Source organism: Neomonachus schauinslandi, chromosome 4, assembly GCF_002201575.2.
Source record: "Neomonachus schauinslandi chromosome 4, ASM220157v2, whole genome shotgun sequence".
In the NCBI taxonomy this organism is placed as follows: domain Eukaryota; kingdom Metazoa; phylum Chordata; class Mammalia; order Carnivora; family Phocidae; genus Neomonachus; species Neomonachus schauinslandi.
The window spans coordinates 22,534,145-22,543,725 of NC_058406.1; positions in this window are offsets into that span (position 1 = coordinate 22,534,145).

Sequence of the window (9,581 nt, forward strand, 5' to 3'; positions counted from 1 at the left end):
GATGGCTAATGATGTTGAACATTATTTCAATTGTTTATTTGGCATCCATATATCTTGCTTAATGAAACATCCATTCAAAAAAAATAAACATTCATTCAAATCTTTTGCCAATTTTTTAAAGGATTTTGTTTATTTATTTGAGAGAGAAAGAGCATGGAAGGGGGAAGCAGAGGGACAAGCAGACTCCCCACTGAGCAGGGAGCCCAACACGGGGCTTGGTCCCAGGACCCTGAGATCATGACCTGAGCTGAAGGCAGACACTTAACCAACTGAGCCACCTAGGCACCCCTCTTTTGCACATTTTTTAATTGAATTATTCGTTCACTCATTGTGGAGTATTGATAGCTCTTTCTATAGTCTATGTAAAAGTCCCTTATAATTTATATGCTTTGCAAGTATTTTCTTGCAACTGTGGCTTATATTTTCATGCACCTAACCATGTGTTTCAAAGAAAAAAAGTTGTAATTTTGATGTAATCCAATATGCTAATTTTTTTCTTATGCCCTTGGTGTTATATCTAAGAAATTTTTACCACATCCAAGGCCACAAAGATGGCTTTTCCATGTTTTCTCTTAGAAAGTTTATAGTTTCAGTTTTGCATTTAGGTCTATGATTCATGCTGAGTTAGTTTTTGTGTAGGGTGAAAAGTATGGATCAAAATCTGTTGTGGTTGTATATTTGTTTGTTGCATATGCATATCTAAGTCTTCTAGCACCATTTGTTGAAAACTACCCTTTCTCCACTGAATTACTTTGAACCTTTGTCAAAAACCAGTTGTCCACATACATGTGGGTCTATTTCTGGAATCTCTATTTTTCCCCATTGATCTATGCATCTCCTTTGATGCCAATACCACATTTTTAAAAATTACTGTAGTTTTAAAAGTAATGAAATGAGGTAAGGTTGGCCTTTCAACTTTGATTCTTTTTTCAAAGTTGTGTTTGATATTTTAGCTCTTTTGTATTTCCACACGAATTTTAGAATCAGTTTGTCAATTTCTACTAAAAGTCCCCATGGAATGTTCATTGAGATTGCATTGAATCTACAGATAATCTGGGGACAATACACATCTTAACGATACTAAGTCTTCTAACCCATGATGGCATTTACTTAGGTCTTCATTTTTAACTTCTGTCAGCCATGTTTTGTAGTTTTCAGGGTATAAGACTTGCACATGTTTTGTCAGATTTATCTCTAACAATTCCTTAACTTTTGGCACAATTGTAAGTGGTATTTTATTTCAAGTTCTAATCATTCATCTTTAGTATATAGAAATAAAATTTATTTTTTATATTGATCTTGTAGCCTATAACCTTGCCAAACTCATTTATTCCTTTTGCTTTTTTTTGTTTGGTAGATTCCACTCAATTCTCTATTTAAACAATCATGCCATTTGAGGAGGAAGAGAGCTTTATATCTTCCTTCTCAATATAGATGCCTTCTAGACTTTTGTTAATTTTCTATACCTGTTGCACTGTCTGGAACCTCCAGTATAATGTTGAATAGAAGTGGTGAGATCAGATATTTTTGCCCTTTACCTGATATTTCCTGATAGGATTTGTCCTATTCCTGATATTCCTGAAACAATTCTGCTTTTTATCATTATGTTTCAGTCTAGGTGTAGGTTTTTCATAAATTTTCTTTATTAGGTTGAGGATGTGCCCATTATTCCTACTTTGGTAGAGTTTTTAATGAAGGATGGATGTTGGGTTTTATCAAATTTTTTCTGACTATATGATTTTTCCCTTTTTTATTAATATGGAAAATTACATTCCTTTATTTCAAATGTTAAAGCAATCTTGCATTCCTGGGATAAACCCTACTTGGTCATGATATATTTTCCTTTTTTTTTTATTATTATGTTATGTTATCTTAGTCACCATACAGTACTTCATTAGCTTTTAATGTAGTGTTCCATGATTCATTGTTTGCTTATAACACCCAGTGCTCATTTCAATACATCCTTTTTTATATTATATTTATGTTTATATATGGATTCAACTGTTAAAATTTTGTTTAGAATTTTTGCATCTATATTCATGAGGATAGTAGTTTTGTTTTGTTTTGTTTTTTCTTGTAACATCTTGGTCTGGTTTTGGTATCAGAATAACACTGACTTCAGGGGCGCCTGGGTGGCTCAGTCGTTAAGTGTCTGCGTTCGGCTCGGGTCATGATCCCGGGGTCCTGGGATCGAGCCCCACATCGGGCTCCCTGCTCAGCAGGAAGCCTGCTTCTCCCTCTCCTACTCCCCCTGCTTGTGTTCCTTCTTTCGCTTTGTCTCTCTCTGTCAAATAAATAAATCTTAAAAAAAAAAATTAAAAAAAGAATAACACTGACTTCATAGAATGAGTTGGAAAGCATTTCCTCCTCTTTAATTCTTTGAAAGATTTTGTGTAGAATTGGTATTATTTCATTCTTAAACACTGTGTAGAATTCTCCAGTGAAGGCATTTGGGCCTGAAATTTCTTTGTTGGAAGATGTTTAACTACTAATTCAATTTCCCTAATTGATAAAGGGCTATTAAGGGTTTTTTTCTTGAGTCCATTTTGGTATATGTATCTATTAAATTACTTGTCTATTTCACCTAAGTTATTAAATTTATTGACATAAAGTTGCTCATGATATTCCTTTTAATATCATTCTAATGTTTGTCGAAACTGTAGTGATATCACCTCTCTCATTCTCAACAGTGACAATGTGTTTCTTTCTTTTTCTTCTATTTGGTTGGGCTAGATGTTTATCAATTTTATTGATTTTTCTCCAATATGAGCTTTTGGTTTCATTGAATTTCTGTCTCTTCCTCTCTCTATTCTATTTTACTGATTTCCAATATGATTTTCTTTTTCTTTTCTTCTTCTTGCTTTAGGTTTGAATTTTCTCCTCTGCCTAGTTTTTTTTTTTTTTAAGATTTATCCATTTATTTTAGAGAGAGAGTATGCATGTGGGTTGGGGGAGGGGCAGAGGGCAAGGGAGAGAGAGAGAGAGAATCCTCAAGCAGACTCCCCGCCGAGCACAGAGCCCAACAAGGAGCTCAATCCCAGGACCCTGGGACCGAAGCCAAAATCATGAGCTGGCAGCCAAACTGACTAAGCCACCCAGGTGCCCCTCTTTTTCCTAGTTTTTTAAGGTGGAAACTAAAGTCATTCATTTGTGACCTCTCTCATTAAATTTCACTGTGGACAGACTATATACAGTGTATGGCTTGAATGCATTGAAATTTTTGGCCCAGAATATGTATTAGCTTTATAAATGTTCCACATACACATAAAAAGATTGTGTATTCTGCTATTTTTGAGCGGAGTATTCTATAACTGTCATTTAGGTAAAGTTGATTGATTGTGCTGTTCACAGTTTAAATACCCTTACTGACTATTAATCTACTTGTTCCACCAGTTATTGAGAGAGATCATTAAATATCTGACTGTGGCTGATCACCTATTTCTCTTTGAAGTTTTATCAGTTTTCTGCTTCATGTATTTTTAAGATTTTTTTATTAGGTGTTTAAACATGTAGGATTATTATGTCCTCTGGAAGAATTGAACACTTTTTCATTATGAAAGACCTTTCTTTATCTTTGGTGATACTCCTTGCTCTGAAATTTACATTGTCTAATATTAACATAAACCCTTTCCTTTTAGTTAATGTTTGCATGATATAGTTTCCATCTTTTTTTTTATTTAACCTACCCACATCTCTTCTTTACATTTATTTTTTTAAAGATTTATTTATTTATTTATTTGAGAGAGAGAGAGTGTGCGAGCGGGGGTGGAGGGAGAGAGAGAATCTGGAGCAGACTCCCTACTGATTGCAGAGCCCCACGTGGGGCTCAATCCCCCGACCCTGAGATCATGACCTGAGCCGAAATCATGAGATGGACTCTTAACCTACTGAGCCACCCAGGTGCGCCCCATGTCTTTACATTTAAAGTATGTTGTAGAAAGCATGTAATCATTATAAGATTTTTAAAAATCCAATCTGACAATCTTTGCCTTTTATTTGGTGGGGTGCAGACCACTTATATTTAATATGATCACTGCTATTGTGATGTGTAAGTCAGCCATTTTTCCATTGTTTTCTATTTGTCCCATCTCATCTCTGTTCCCTTTTCCTCTTTTCCTGCCTTCTTTTGAATAGTTTTCATTATCCCATTTTATCTCCTCTGCTGGCTTATTATCTATAATTTGTCATTTTATTTTTGGCTGCCTTGGGGTTTATATGGTATACTTTTATCTTCAAGATATATCTTCAAGTGAAATGATACCATTTCACATATAAGAACCTTACAACAGTACCCTTCCATTTCTCCTCTCCCAGCCCTGATCCTATTGTTATATGTTTTACTAATTCACATGTTATAAATCCATGTACATTGTGACAATATAAATAATATATTGCTAAAATTATGTAAGCAGTAAAGTTTCTTTTTAAAAGATTTCAATAATAAGAAAAAATATCCTATATTTACCAATGTAGTTACCGTGTTTGGTGCTCTTTATTTCTTTGGGTGGATACATATTTTCATATGGTCTCATTTTCCTTCCTCCTGAAGGACTTTATATATCATTTTTTGTATTGCAATGTGATTAATTCTGTCAGCTTTTGTGTGTCTGAAAACATTTTATTTGGCCTTCATTTTTAAGGAAGATATATTTGCTAGGTAAAGAAAACTATGCTGACAGTTTTTTCTTTCAGTATGTTAAAGATGTTGCTCCACTGTGCTCCATGGTTTATGCAGAATAGAAATCAGCTGTCACCATAATCTTTTTTCTTCCTCTGTATTATGTCTTCATTCTCTGGCTGCTTGAGTGACATCCTCATTATCATGGATTTAAGCAACTGGATTATGCTGTGTCTTGTTGTGGTGTCCTTCCTGCTTTTTGTGAATTTGTGGTTTTCAGAAAATTGGGAGGGTGTAGCTGTTATTGCTTCAAACAATTTTTCTGTACACTTTTCTCTCCTTTGGGAACTCCAGTTGTATGTATACTAAATCTCTTGAAGTTGCCCATATCATTAACAATCTTCATTCTTTCCCCCATTCTTTTTTTCTCTGTGTGTTTTGGTTTTGATACTTTCTATCCTTATGTTTTCATATTCAGTAATTTTTTTCCTTCCTCAATGTTTAGCCTGCTATTAATTTTATCCAGTCTTTTTTACACTGTAGACATTGTACTTTTATCACTAGAATTCAATTTGGGACATTTATTATGTACTCGATGCCTCCATGTAACTTTTTGAACATCTAGAGGGCAGTTTAATAACTACTTTAATGTCATTGTCTTCCAGTTCCAATACTGATGTCAGTTCTAGATCAGTTTCAATTGATTGATTATCTTCCTCATTATGTGTTGTGTCTTCCTGCCTCATTTTATGCCTTATAATCTTTGCTTGGGTGCCAGACATTGTGAATTCTACCCTGCTGTATATTGGATGTTTTTGTATTCCTATAAATATTCTTGAGCTTTGCTCTGGGATATATAGTTAAATTATTTGGAAACCATTTGATCCTTCTCGGTGTTGCTTTTCATTTGTAGTAAGTTGATGGTATAACCCCCAAAATTCATGTACACTAGCAACTCAGAATGTCACCTTATTTGGAAATAGGGTGTCTATGGATGTAATTAAGATGAAGTCATACCAGATTAAAGTGGGTCCTAAATCTAATGACTGGTGTCCTTACAAAGCTGTAAGAAAACAGATAGAGAGAATGTCATGTGAGGATAGAGGCAGAGATGGGAGTAATGCATCTATAAGACAAGGAATGCTAGGGATTGCCAGTAGGCACCAGAAGCAGGAAAAAGGCATGGGAGACATACTCCCTCACAGCCTCCAGAAGAAACCAACCCTGCTGACACCTTGATTTCAGATTTTTGGCCTCTGGAACTACAAGGGAATAGATTGTTTTAAGCCACCTAGGTCGTGGTAATTTGTTAAGGTAGCTCTGGGAAACTTGTCCACACGTGTTAGGCAGAATCAGTACACCAGTTAATCTAGGACAAATTAGTACCCACAACTGAGGTAAGACCCTTCTGAGTACTCTAACCAGTGCCCCATGAATTCTGAGGTTCCTCAGTCTCATTGGTGGGCCCGGCATTGCTCCCGGCCCTGTGCTTGTGCTAACTACTGATCACCCCAGTCCTCTCAAATGAACCCTTCCCTGGTGTTCTCTCAGACACCTGCACTGATCAGTAACTCAGTCAATACTCAAAAGGGCCCTCTGCACAGCTCTGACCTCCCTCTCTCTATACAGCTCCCTCTTCTCTGGCACTCTGTCCTTGCAAGTCCACTGGCCTGGCCTGGGCTGACTCTGCTCCTCTCCCCAGTTCAGAATCAACCAGGCTCTGCCTGGGCTCCCCCTCCCTGTCTGACTGAAAACCCTCCTGAGGCAGTCAGCTGGAGCCACCACGGGGCTCACCTCATTTGCTCCCCTTCTTCTCAAGGCCTGCCATTCTTCACTGCCCGATGTTCAGTGTCTTAAAAACCACCACTCCTTATGTTTTTTTTTTTTCTTGGTTGTTCAGGTGGGAGGATAAATTCATTCCCTGTCAGTCCATCTTGGACATGAGCACAAGTCACAAAATCATAATATCTTAAAGCCCTAGAATCTAAAGGGGTCTTTTTTAATCTTGGGATAATTGCATCGGAATCTCAGAGTCTTAGGTTTTTAAAACTACAGCAATTTGGAAGCTGAGCATGCTCGAGAGAGTGGATACCTTCTGATAATGATTATCCCCATTATTCATCAAGCACAAATTGTGCCAGGCCCTGAGCTCAGTGCTCGGCACTCATTATGTCCTTTTGTCTCCATGACAACCTTGGAGAGTGGGAACTATTATTTTGCCTGATTTTCCAGATAAAGAAACTGAGGCCAGGTGAGTGTAAGTCGTTGCTGAAGGTCGGATGCCTGGTAATCAGTGTGGTCGGGACATGGTCAGGACTCGGCCTAGAGCTCTTCACCTCCGAAGTCCACATTCTCAGCCTCTCCGCTAGCTTGCTTCCTGCAAGGTCTCTCTGCTGGACACTCCCCATCTGCCGTGTCCTTTCCATCAAGGTTCAAGCGCTGTTTTTCACTAATGTCTCTTCCAGAATACCCAGCCCCAGGATTCCAAAGTCCTCATCAGGTGGAAAGTCCCTGAAAGCCTCCTTGACCTGATGAAAATAACTTTTTTAATATTGTACTGGCACTTTAAAGTATCAGGCCATATCAAGGTCTATGTGTCTGGAGGTTCCAAGTTTATTCCTCCTGAGGAAAAATGTATTTGGCCTCTAATTTAGAAAGTAGATCTCTTCCCAGGAGATGTACAGATACAATTTCACATAAAAGAAAGGCATGGTTTTCAGAGAAGGGGCCAAGGGTAACAGTTATAGGCTCTGCTAAAGGAACACTTGAACTTGATGGACACTCACGGTAGAAACATTTTTAGTGCTCCAAGGAAGGTCTTGATGTATCACAGCGGGGTTTAAATTGGAAAGAGCTAGTAGATACCTACTAGCCAGTGCAGATTTCTCCATTTATCACAAGTTTCTTTCCATCCTGATGATTTATAGGGATTACTGGGAGTAGCCTACTGGGCAGTTCCTGGGAGCTCCATCAGTGCTGATAATCATCTTGGGGATCTGATTTTTGAGTGTTTCCTCTTGTTGGGTAATTAGGTTGTTTGAGGGGATGGTCCCTTTTCCAATGTCCCTACTGTTTACAGTATTGACAAGTATCCTCATCCATGGTGCAAAATTAGTTCTAAAGTTTGGTCAAGGCTCCTGTAGTTGCTGTAATCATAGGACCGTGAGTTCTCTGCTTGATGGCTCCTTTTTCTGTTCTAAAATTCTTTGGAAATTCTCAACGAGATGTTGGAGCTCAGAAAGGAGACTGATCTCCCATTCTAATGTATGCTTCTTTAATAAATCACAAGCTCAGGGCAAAGCCCGTTAATAAAATGAGCAGACAAGGCAATATTAGCTTCAGAGTCCCTGGGACCGGAATGCTGTCTAAATATTTCTTTTAAGTGAATTTGAAAGTCTGCAACTGATTCATCCCCTTTTTGTTTACAAGATTGTATTATGGCCCAATTGATTCTCACAGGAAAAACCCTGGGTAGAGCTTCAAGGAGTGATGGACCTACTTTTCTTGCTCTTTTTATTCCAACCTTTGTAGCACACTTGGTGGGGTCCTCCAAGTCCGTTCAGTCTGCTGTGTGGAGCCACCTTTGGGTGTCTCCTGGAATTACCACCATGTGAACAAATTGGTACAAATCAGGGAGCCCAGAGTCATAAGCTCAAAGAAGAATCATAAATTCTTTTATAAATTTAGTTTGATCCTTTTTTCGGTCTGGAAAATCCTTTATAATGGCTTGGCATTCAACTCGAGACCAGGGTTTAAATTCTACTGTAGCTGGGACCCCTGGTTCATGGGAAGGTCTTACTCTCAAGGGCATCAGGAGCTTAGGAAGTTCAGGGGGAAAAGGGGGGAAATCAAATAAATTGTTAGAATCGGAATAGTCAGGTGGCAGAGAATAATAAAGACAGAGGAGTTAGCTGGAGGGTCTGTCAAGTCCTTAGTCTTAGGGCTTTTGTCTTTTTTTTCAGAAAAAAAGAGTGCACGTGACTGGGGAGGGGGTGCAGAGAGAATCTCAAGCAGCTCCACACTCAGTGGGGGAGCCTGATGCAGGAATCGATCTCCCAACCCTGAGATCATGACCTGAGCCGAAATCAAGAGTCAGATGCTTGACTGACTGAGCCACCCAGGCGCCCTATGGGGTTTTGTCCTAAGTTTATCCTTGGCTCATTGTAATAAATCTTTAGAGAGGCTATTTTAGTCATTCTGCCTTTTGGAGGCCTCTGTAAACCAATCAAAAAATGCATTCCATTGTTTTTAAGAGATTTGGGATCCTCTTTTTTCAAGGGCACCCCTAAGATGGATTACTTTTCTAAAGTATAAGTTCCCCAAAGTGGCCACTACAATTCCAGACTATCCTTTGTAAAGTTCACCCATTTTCCAGAAAGGTAGAAGATCCTCATGCACAGTGAGTATACATCTAAGAGGCAGGAGTCTTTAAGTGAGGGGGAGGAGATTTAGAGCAAACGGAGCCTTTAGATTCCTTAAAACAAAGAATCTCTGGGGATCCCAGTAGCCCTACCCCATCCTTAAACCAGAGAATCCCAGCTTTCTCCCTTTACAGACAGAAGGGTGATTTACCAAGAAGCTTCAACACACAAACGGAAAGCAAGTATGCACAGTAAAGTCAGAGAGCTCAGAATGCCAAGGAAACAGAGCTCAGACCTCGGAGAGATTAGCCACGACTCCACGGGTCGGAGAGAAAGCAGTGAGCACAGTGTCCCGTGGGTGCCGGCACCTGCCTCGCTCACCAGCCTCCAGGTGCAGGGAGATGTCATTTAAGGATCCCAATCCTAACACATTTAACCGTCCTAAGTTCTTAAAAAACAGAAGCAACCCCAACAAGCCACTGAAGTCATAATTAGTAAAAGCTCACGCTGCACACCAAAAAGACAGTTTGCAAACCGAGCAAACCAAAACATGGACAGAGGCGCCGGATGTATCCTTCGAAAGCAGTTCACAGAATGTGCAG